This window comes from Leptonychotes weddellii, chromosome 14 (genome assembly GCF_054177405.1).
Source record: "Leptonychotes weddellii isolate Sample4059 chromosome 14, ASM5417740v2, whole genome shotgun sequence".
NCBI classification, from domain to species: Eukaryota; Metazoa; Chordata; class Mammalia; order Carnivora; family Phocidae; genus Leptonychotes; species Leptonychotes weddellii.
Genome location: NC_138382.1, coordinates 66730090 through 66742117, shown reverse-complemented (window position 1 = coordinate 66742117; position 12028 = coordinate 66730090).

The window sequence follows — 12028 nt, the reverse complement described above, 5'->3', positions numbered from 1 at the left end:
AAAAAAAAAAAAAAACTCCAATTCAAATCAATCAAATTCTTCAATTTGTAATTTTTATTTTCCTGTCTGAGACTACAAATCTTTTCTAGTTCACATCTCTAAGAAGAAAGATTTTATATACTTTTCCTTAAGTTTCGTTTCATCTTCTTATTGGGATCTTTATCATCCCCTAATCCATCTCCAAATGGCCTCTTCAGAGCTGAAGACCCAGCACCTAAAAAAATTATAAGAGATTCATTATCAGTCAAAACAATGTGTCTACTTACTCCACCAAATGTAGCTAATAATATATTCCACCATATGGAAGCGCCTTAACGTCGTTAAGCGTCTGCCTTCGGCTCAGGTCATGATCCTGGAGTCCCGGGATCGAGTCCCGCATCGGGCTCCCTGCTCGGCGGGGAGCCTGCTTCTCCCTCTGGCCCTCCTCCCTCTCATGCTCTCTGTCTCTCATTCTCTCTGTCTCAAATAAATAAATAAAAAATCTTAAAAAAAAAAAAAAACTTGTGAACTGGGGGCGCCTGGGTGGCTCAGTTGGTTAAGCGAATGACTTCAGCTCAGGTCATGATCTTGGGAGTCCCAGAATCGAGTCCCGCATCGGGCTCCCTGCTCGGCGGGGAGCCTGCTTCTCCCTCTGACCCTCCCCTGTCTCATGCTCTCTCTCTCTAGCTCATTCTCTCTCTCAAATAAATAAATAAAATCTTTAAAAAAAAAAAAATTTAAATGAAAGCTTAAGAGCTGATGATAGGAGAAAAGACTGCCACCCAAGCTGCAGGAATAAATTTCATTGTTGATGTCACCTGGGTTGGCTGTATTCTCTGTCGAGTGACCCTTACAAGCCTTAACCAGGGACCAGCAATTGGTGTGACTTTGCCCCAGGCCTGTGCAAGTGAGGAAATTGTAATGTCTTATAAATTAGAGGATGATTATAAACACTGTCAAGGGATTGTTAATTATATGGTGTTAATTGTATAACACATAATTATAGATTAATAATAATGTCACCTAATCTTTTGTTGGTGTACAACAGGATGCTGAGCTTAAATCCTGGGAGCTGGGTTTTCCTGAATTATTAGGCACCTACAGAACCGGGATTAGAACTCAAATTTCCAAACTCCCAGATTAGTGATGAACCATTACACTCAACATTATTGCTGACAGGAGAACGTAACTGGCAGCGAGTGCTGTAGCTGAGAACAGAGACCAGAAAACACGGAGCGGGAGACAGTGATTAGAGCTCAGCCATTTACTACCTATGCGACTTGACTGAGATATTTAACCTCTCTGTGCTTCAGTTTCTTCTGTAAAAATGAGGTTCTTAATAGGTTCTTTCTAATAAGGTCGTTATGAGAATCAAGTACATTTAAAGAGCCTACAAGAATGATTGGCATAGAGGACGCCTATCTATTTGGTACACAAGTGACATAAATAAAAATATAATTTAAATAGATATGCAAATTAATAATCTGCATAATGGCTAAAATCAATTGAGCTCATTTTACCAGCCAAGCACTAGAGTAAGAATTTGAAAAAAGCTATCTCACTTAACTTCATGGCAAATCAATGAGGTGGATCCAATTTTCACTTCCGTTTACACACGAAGAAACTGAGTCTCTGGAAGATGAGATAACTTGTGGGTGGTCCCACAGCTAGTGATGGAATTATGATTCGTCAGTGTCCGCAAATGGGCCTCCTAATTATGCCACAGTGTGCCCTGTAAGTGCAAATTAATGGTCAAAGTTATCTATAAGAATAATCCAGACCTTAAAAGATACCTGGTGCCACGTCTTTAATACATAACTATTCAGTTTCTCCGTCAGAGGCAGGGGTAACCAGATAGTGTTAAATGTACTGACTCCTGAAATCACAGAGCTTCAGGGGGCACCCAGGAGCAATGGGCTGTCTAGGACAGATCTTCTATCTGGAAGGGTAAGATCTGGCTCAGAGCCTAGATGCATTTCTTACTCCTTCTCAAGCACCTTGGAGATGCCTACTGGCTTCAGGTATAGCCACCACCTCTTTGAGCAAAGCACCTTTGACTTGCGCCTTGCTCTTCTCTGGGAAAGCACAGTGCTGAGGGCCTGAAGTGAACAGGTGGTAAGGAGGAGATGAAAACTGTAGTCTGTTCCCTACGGCTCTCATAAGAAGAGAAAGCCTTCGATCTCTAGCTGGGCCACTTCCCACCTTTCAACATACTGGGTGGAACTGGAACCAGGCTGATGCCAGGCTCCTGAAACCCCACCCCAGGCCCATCCACTGGAGACTCACAAAGCTGGTGGGGGAGCTCTAGGAGGAACGGTAGGACGAGGGTGACTTCTAGAAACTGGGCAGGGCCCACTGTGCTTGTTCAGCTTCCTGCTGTCACACTAGTTGCTCAAACTCTTTGCATCTCCCCAGCCCAGTATTGTCATCCTCGGCCATAACATGCAAATCAATTCTCTTACTGTGGCACAAAGACTTTATGGACAGAAAGGCAGGATGAATAAACTCTATCAACTATATTGGGATGAGGGGTTCTAAATGTTTCAAAACAAAATCACTTCCACAAGTCTTTTCTCAAGCAATGTTTATGGAAAAGGGGAATATAAATGCCTATTTTACCTTCTAACCTTGTAAGATCAGCTAGATCTTAGGGAATAGGATTCGTCACACATTTACAGAGAAGGAAAAGAAGGTGCATAAGGTTGACTGAGCATCTATGATGTCCCGGTATTTAACATGTATCTAAATTACTCGTTTAGCCCAAAATGCAGCAGTAAGACGGAGTGGTTAGCAGCATGAGATTTAGGGCCACAGGAGGTTCAGTTCTTGGTTCCTTTTACGAACTCTGTGACCTTGGAAAGTTACTCAACCTCTGTGTACCTCAGTTTCTTCATCTGTCCCGTGGGGAGAACACTAAGTCCCACTTCATTAGGTTGCATGAGAATGTTTCTTTTGCCCAATTTCTACCTTTTACCTGAGTTAGTGCAGATAAGGGCCTGCCCAGAACTCCCTGGTGCATAGGAAACAGTAAAAGTTAACTTTCGATATTCTTTTGGGCCAGGCCTGGCTCAAGACTGGGGCTTGAAATTCAAGCCCCATGATGCCCTTTGGCTTCCCCTGCTGCTTATGTGGCTCCTCTGGAATTGTCTACTGCACAGGAATTGGGTGGAGGACTTAGGCGAATCCCTGTCTTCCAAAAGTTCACAGGTAACTAATAGAGACACACACATTTAAAACCTGAAATAAGGGCAGAGTGCAATCAGAGAAGATATCATTTTTAAATTATAAAAATAGAATCTGGGAAAAGGAGAATGGAGGACTGAACTGGTAAGAGAAGTAATGAAGACAAGAAGCTCAAGCGACTGTTCCCAGCGTTGTCCCTGACAAAGCCTGGTACAGCCTCACCCCATTTCCAGGCAAGCAGGGATGTTGCTTAGCAACCCACCAGGAAGAGCAGAGTGAGCTGCCACATTAAGGGCTGCCACCCCAGTCCCGAACAGGACCAAACTTTCGCTTTAAACCCCGCCTCCAGCACAAGGGACACCTGCAAATTGAAAGCACTTGGGAGGAAAGTCTTCTGAGAGGTTAGGTTGAGCAGAAGGCAGGCATAGGGGAAAATACTCAGTTTAAATGAGTGGAAAAATATAGAGTGAATTTTCTTTTCTTTCTTTCAAATGGTGCAGAAATTTGATGTGCTCAGAAAGATTTGCCAAGCCAAGGACTTGGTGAGTCGGCTTCACTGAATGTTGATGTGGCAATTGAGGCCAGCAGGACATGCCCAGTTCCTAGCTCATGCAGGCCACCTCTCCCAGCAGCTGCAGCCTCTTGATTACCACCTACAAATTCAATCTCAAAGTAAGATCTGGAGAAAATATTGCCCTTACTTGGTAGAGATTGGAGGTGTTAGAGTTCGACTCTATATTCATTCCTTCAACAGATATTTTTTTGAAGCTTGGCAGTTAGAATGGAAGATAGGCTTTAATTTTTAAGTGTGACACATGTTAAGGAGGGTAAGTATAAGATGCTGTGGGAACATACAGCATGGACCCCTAACCTAAAATGGACAGAGAAGGGGGAAGGTCACAAAAAGCACTAGAAGCTGTGATGTTTAATAGGAGTGGTGAAAAATAAGTCAAAGTTCAACAAAGAGAGGAAGGGAAAATTGTTCCATACGGAGTAACAGTTCATGCAATGGTCCAGTTCAATGTGAGAGAGGAAGGGGAGGGGGAGAGGGAGAGAAGATGGGGGAGGGAAGAAGATGGGAAGAGAAAGAGAGAGAAGAGAATTGGGGATGGGGATGAGGAGGAGTAGGAGCAGAATATAGGAGTATATTCTGTAGTATATTTGTAGTATATATTCTGGAGTATATTATGTAGCTGTATAAGGAAGAGTCTTGCAACTCATATGAGAATTCTAAACTGTATCCTAAGAGCAACTGGCAACTGTTTACAGAATTTTAAGCATGGCAACAGGTGATCAAATGTGCTAGCCTACAGTCAGCTCTTCTGCTATTCCACTCTATGCTCAAACCCCAGTGCTTGGGTCCCTAGTCTAGTCTTTGGAGTTCCTGGTATGGTCTTCTGCCAAATTTTCTGAAGATAAGTGATTTTGCAATTTTTTTTTTGTCCGTATCACCATCCCTTCCCTAATGTATGGAGTCTTGCTCTTAAACCTGAGCTCATTTACCTCCTCTCCTGATTTTGCTTGTTTTAGGACTCTCAGTCACCCTCCTACCCCTCCTGCCCCTCCCCATATACCATTATGGTTGCCCCTGGTGCTGTTTGATTGGACTACCTCTCTATCACCCTGCCAATACTAGGGAAAATCCACTAAATGGTCATCTCCCCATTAACCTGCAGCAACTGTGTCTGAACCAACCAACTACTTGCCCGGGAACTGATCCACTCCATAGAAGTTGTCTCATATCAAGTTCTGTTCATCCGAGTGGTGAAGCAAGAAATCCATCTAACTCACTAGCCTCTTTAAAATAGTGGTTAAGGGCCCAAACCCTGGAGTCACCTTCCCTTGAGGTGAAACCTGGCCTATATCAAGACTTAGCTGTGTGATCTTCGGCAAGTTAGTTCATCTCTCTGAGCAATGGTTTCATCATCCTTACGTGAAGATATTCACACACACCTCATGGGGCTTGTTATGACGATTGAAAGAGACTATGGAGAGAAAAAAACCTAGAATAGCACCTTGCACATACTAGGAAGAAAATAAATATTCCTCTTCACTATTCCTCTGAAAGTGCATTATCTACTTACATTTCTGGTTTTGATCCTTACAATGACTTCTTAAGATTGAAGGATTAAAGGAGATTACACATATAAAGCACCAGGTACATAATAAACACAAGATAAATATTAGCTATTATTATTAATTATCATTAATGAAGCAGAATATCCTCTGAGAGATTAACTGTGTCTTATTTTCTGGAATACAGGCTCATAGTAAATGAACAAGTCTTCACCACCCACCATGACTATCCTTTTTGTGTATTCACACATACCGCCTACAAGAGGCAGCATGTGTCCTTTAAGGGCTCTTCTCAATCTTTGCAAAAGGCCAGCATCTTCTTTGGTTTCAGAGGCCATCCTACAAATGACTCTATCCAGGGAGGTTAGCAGAATGGCTGCACTGCACAACTCCATGGGTTCCATTCTCACCTTAGTCTAGAAGAATGGCATCTTGTGCAGCAGTTGATAATGCTAATGACTGTTATATATGCTGAATTGCGTTCCCCCAAGTGCATATGTTGAAATTCTAACCCCTGGTACCTCAGAATGTGACTGCATTTGGAAACAGAACCTTTAAAGAAGTAAGCTAAAATGAGGCTGTAGGGTGGGCCCTAATCCAGTCTGACTGGGGTCTTTATAAGAAGAAATTTGGGCACACAAAATGACATCAATGATGTGTGGTCACAGAGAAAAGAGCTTTTGAGGACAAAGCAAGAAATTGGCCATCTGCTGACCAAGGAAAGAGGCCTCAGAAGAAACCAAATCCACCAACACCTTGATCTAGGACTTCTATCCTCCAAAACTGTGAGAATTTCTGTTGCTTAAGCTGCCTAGTCTGTAGTAAACACAGTGCCCATCAAAGGATCAGGCTGCAGTGATTGTGGAGGTAGGAGAGAATGAGAAGATAGAACAAGATGCTACAGTGGCTTGGATTTCCTGGGATGAGACTGCACCTTGCTTCCCCACGGGGAACTGGATCTTTGATGCAATGGCCAGCCTAGATGTCTTGAAGAATGGACACACAGTGTGTGACCTTGAGGGAAGTAGCCAGGACACCTTGTGAAGACCCTGAGTTCTTCTGAGTGACCCTCTGGATAAGAAGTAAGCAGAAGTCCTCCACGGCATCTCCAGATGATAGCTGCAAGGTAGTGGTCAGTAGAGACCAGAGACCAGATCTCTGCCTCATTTTCCTGGGACAATAAGTGTGCAGAATGAATGCAGGATTCAAAAGAGGATTGGAGGGAAGTTCATTAATGAGTGTGATGGTCATCCTGGTAATGAGGATGGTAACAACTCAGAAACATATAATTTAAAAAGAAAGAAATAGAACATTTCTAGCATCTGTTATGTTATAGAATAAACTAATATCCTTTATATGTAAGTAGGCAGAATAGCTATGAAGTTACAGTATTAGCCTCAGGGGCATTTTTATCTTGATTTCTGTTGCATCCTTAGTACTAGCACAGCACACGGTACCACTTGTGTGCTCAGTATTTGTTGAATGAAAAGATGGACTACCCATGTGCTATTTACTTTATTTCAGAACTGCAGAAAAGCCCTGAGCAATAAAATGGACCTAGCCAAGGTCACATAGTGACCATACGTCATTTCACACACAAGGTGTCCTAGTCAGTTTGGGCTTCTAAAACAAAATACCCTAAAATCCGTGGCTTAAATAGCATTTATTTCTCACAGTTCTAGAGGTCAAGAAGTCCAAGATCAAGATGCCAGTGATTCAGTTCCTGGTGAAAGCCTTCTTGGTTTGTAGATGGCTTCTTGTGTCTTCATGTGGAGGAAAGTGAGAACTCTAGACTCTTCCTATTTTTATAAGGACACTAATCCCATTTTAGGGGCTCCACTTCATGACCTCATCTAAACCTAATTACCTTTCAAAAGCCTCACCTCTAAATACCACCACTACATTGAGTTATGCAGGGTTTCAAGATTTGAATTAGGATAGGGGGCACATATACATTCCACCCATCATACAAGGAAAGAATGAAAACAACTACTTCCATTCCAGTGCTCTGCTCAAAGCCTATGTATTTAACATTCTTTCTCCAGAAGCATCTGGTTCAGGATTCTGCCTGGGCCATGCCAATGGATGAGCAGAATGATGTAGTATGACAAATCCTCTTTCCCTCTGTCCCCTTGTGAAAGGAATTCGCCATCCTCTGTGATCATCAAGCTGGCAACATCAATCTGGATGTTTGTTAATGACACTGACCTCAATCTGTCATGTTTTAAGGAGCCCTTCACAGCAGCTAGGATTTGCTGCCATATAGGGCTTTATTGTACATGGAACTCTCTAATAAGCTGATTAAAAATATTTTTGAAGCCTTGATGTGTACTTTTCAGACATCTGATAAGAAGCAAAGTGAATGGACACATGCTGAGTGTAGAACACAGGAATCCTGCTGAATTAGATGATGCTCATACTTGAATCATGGCGCATTTCTCATGGTTGACAGAGCAAAGGTCTGGCATGATGATACCCTCATTTAAACCTTTCCTTGTTTCTCTTTTTTTCTTTTTAAAATTAAACAGTTTATTGGAACTAAGAAGATAACAACAAAAACAACAACAATAAAAAAAAAAAAAAACTTCACCCATTTCTTCCATTCCTAACTCCCTACCTCTGGCAACCACTAATCTATTTTCTGTATCTCTGAGTTTGGTTTTTGGTTGCTGAGTTGCTTTTTTTCCCCCCTGTTTTTGTTTGTGTGTGTGTTTGTTTAAGATTCCACATATTAGAGAGATTATACATTATGTCTTTCTCTGTCTGTCTGAGTTCACTTAGTATAATGCCCTTAAGGTCCATCCATGCTGTAACAAATAGCAAGATTTCACTCTTTTCTATGACTGAAAAATATCCCTGTGTGTGTGTGTGTGTATCTATATATATCACAGTTTCTTTATTCATTCATCCATAGATGGACACTTAGGTTGTTTGCATATCTTGGCTATTGTGAATAATGCTGCAGTGAGCATGGGGTACGTATGTCTTTTTGAGTGTTTTTTCTTCAGATAAATACCCCAGAAGTAGAATTGATAAATCATATGATAGTTCCATTTTTATTTTTTTTATTTATTTATTTTTTAAAGATTTTATTTATTTATTTGAGAGAGAGGGAATGAGAGAGAGCACATGAGGGGGGGAGGGTCAGAGGGAGAAGCAGACCCCCTGCCGAGCAGGGAGCCTGATGTGGGACTCGATCCAGGGACTCCAGGATCATGACCTGAGCCGAAGGCAGTCGCTTAACCAACTGAGCCATCCAGGCGCCCCGATAGTTCCATTTTTAAAATTTTGAGGAACCTCAATCCTGTTTTTCCATAGTGGCTGAACCAATTTCTATTCCCAGTGTACAAAGGGTCTCCTTTTTCCACATCCTTGCCATCATTTGTTATTTCTTGTCTTTTTGATACTAGCCATTTTAACAGGTGTGAGGTGATATCTCATCATGGTTTTGATTTGCATTTCCCTGATGATAAGTGATGTTGAGCACCTTTTCATGTACCCAATAGCCATCTGTATGTCTTCTTGGGAAAAATAACTATTCAGATCTTCTGCCTATTTTGTAATAAGATTATTTGCTTTTTGGTGTTGAGTTGTATGAGTTCTTTATATTTTTTAAATATAAGCCATTTATCAGATACATGATTTGCAAATATTTTATCCTATTTAGGAGGTTGCCTTTTCATTTTTGTTAATCGTTTCCTTTGCTGTGTGGAAGCATTTTAGTATAATGTATTCCCACTTATTTATTTTTGTTTTTGTTGCTTTAGGTTTCGGTGTCACATTAAAAAAATTCTTGCCAAGACCTATGTCAAGGAGCTTACCACCTATGTTTTCTTCTAGAAGTTTTATGGGGTATTTCAGGTCTGACAAGTCTTTAATCCATTTTGAGTTAATTTTTGTGGATGGCGTAAGGTAGTGGTTGAGTTTTATTCTTTTGCATGTGGCTATCCAGTTTTCACAACACCATTTTTGAAGAGACTGTTCTTTCCCCATTGCATATTCTTGGCTCTTTTGTTATAAATTAATCCAAATTAATCTGGGTTTATTGCTGGGCTCTATTCTGTTCCATTGATCAATGTGTTTGTTTTCATGCCAATATCATACTATTTCAATTATTATAACTTTGTAATATAGTTTGAAATCAGAGAATGTGGTACCTCCAGCTTTGTTCTTTCTCAAGACTGCTTTGGCTATTCAGGGGGTTTTGTGGTTCCATACAAATTTTAGGATTATTTGTTCTATTTCTTTGGAAAATACCATTGGAATTTTGATAGAGATGACATTTAACTTGTAGATTGCTCTGGATAGTGTGGACAATTTAACAATATTGGTTCTTCTAATCCATGAGCACAAAATATCTTTTCATTTATTTGTGTCTTCTTTAATTTCTTCCATTAATGTATTATAATTTTCAATATACAGGTCTTTTACCTCCTTGGTTAAATTTATTCCTAGGTATTTTATTATTTTTGATACAATTGTAAATGGAATTGTTTTCTTCATTTTTCTTTCTGATAGTTCATTGTTAGTCTATAGAAATACAACAGATTTTTGTGTACTGATTTTGTATCCTATAACTTTATAAATTTATTAATTCTAACAGTTATTTGGTAGTTTCTCTCTATATAATATTGTGTTATTTGCAAATAGTCATAGTTCTACTTCTTTTTCAGTTTGGATGACTTTTATTTCTTTTTCTTGCCTAACTGCTCTGGCTATGACTTCCAATACTATGTTAAATAAAAGTGGTAAGAGTGGGCATCCTTGTCTTGTTCCTGATCTTAGAGGAAAGGCTTTCACCTTTCCATCATTGAGTGTGATGTTAGCTATGGGCTTGTCATATATGGTCTTTATTATGTTGAGATATGTTTCCTCTATACCTACTTTGTTGAGAGCTTTTATTATAAATGGATGTTGAATTTTGTTAAATGTTTCTTCTGCATCTATTGAGATCATCATATTATTTTTATCCTTCATTCTGTTAATGTAGTATATCACATTGGCTGATTTGGGGGTGCTGAATCATCTTTGCATCTTTGGAATAAATCTCACTTGATCCCTGATTTGTTTTAATGCCAGTTCAGCACAGGAGGGATAAAGTCATGGGTAAGCAATGGGCCTCCCTAGGATGGATTGACTTCTGACTGTGCCTCATGAAGCAGGACCATTTTATTACTTGTATGCCTGGCACCAAGCTGAAGGCTCATATTTCTAATTCTCCAAAAGACTCAAAAAAGGATGGGCATAGTCATCCTCATTTTACAGAAGAAACTGAGTCTCAGAAAATGTCTTTAGCTTTAGGGCTTTGGAAGAGCAGGATTCACATCAGCTCTGCCTAATACCCATGCTCATATTATTAAAATCATTCATTTCTTCTTTCATCTAGCAGATCTTGAGCACCTACTATGTGCTTTGTACTGTATTTAAATGCCTTGATGCCTCAAAAGGAAATGGTGGATCCTCCCTGGTCAAAGAGCTTTCACAGTATTCTCTAGTGTACAGTCTTCTAGGTGAAATATAGGCCTTATTCTTATTGGTACTTCACCATCATATTAAGAAAACTAACCTTACAGTTGAGTACAGTACTATGTGACTGACCATTATGCAAGAAAGGATTGACTTAGCAGACCTGGGTTGTTCAAACCATGCACATTCTAAGAAATTCTTAGGTCTGCCTTTAAGACTGGCTCTTGGCCAATTCCTAGGAGATGAGCTCTGAACTTTTGGAATTCTACCTGATAAGAGTGTTCATGTATACCTAGGGCCTTGAGCCATTTGACCAGATCATGCTAACAAATATAATTTACAGGGAATGTCTGTTTTTTGCTCTAAGGACGTAAAGTCAGAGTAGCTGAGGCCAATCACATAGACACTGCATGCCCACATAACTGACCCCCAATAATAACTTTGGACACCAAACTTGGGTGAGCTTTGCTGGGTGGCAACACTTCACATGTGTTGTCACACATCTGTGCTGAGAGAATTCAGGGTATCCATGCAACTCCACAGGGAACAGACAACTGGAAGCTTGCATTTGGTTTCTCTTGGACTTCACCCTCTCACACTTTCCCTTTGCTGATTTTAATCAGTGTCCTTTAGCTATCATAAACTATAACAGTGAGTATAACAACTTCTAAGTTCTATGAGTTCTTCTAGTGAGTCAAGGAGTCTCAGAGTGGTCTTGGGCACCCCTGAAACAACCATCCGCTTCTCCACCCATCATCTTCTTTATTCCTTATCACAGTTCAGAGGGCACTTGCATTGGCATATCCATTGCATGAATGATGAGAGGACAAGTGCCTTTCTTAACAATGTTTTATGGGGCCCAATGTCACGGGCATTCTAAACCAGTAGAGATTCAGAGAGATTAAGCAGTTGAAAAATCTAAATATCACCATCACATGGATAAAGGAAACGTTCAGGTAAGCACCACAGCTGACTCCCTAATACCACACCCCAAAATTACAAATATCCCCACCCAAACGCAGAGAGCATTGGAAAACCAGAGGTTTCTCTCCTTGAAAATAAAGCTTCCATCCCAAACGTATGGTCTGTTGGGGAGAAGACCAATGAACTACTTTCCAAGTAGGCAGATTTCAGAGAAGAAAGGTGATTTGCTCTTCCTAAACACAACTGTTGGAGTAAGTAAGAGGTGAAGTGTGGCTTGGATATGCTTCTAATAAATGGATGTCCTTTTGCCTGGAATCAGCCAGGAGAAAGTTTTTTGCATGTTGCAAGAAGTCAGTGATACTCTCAGGACTAGAATTCCCAGTGGTCACAGAGCCAGGAC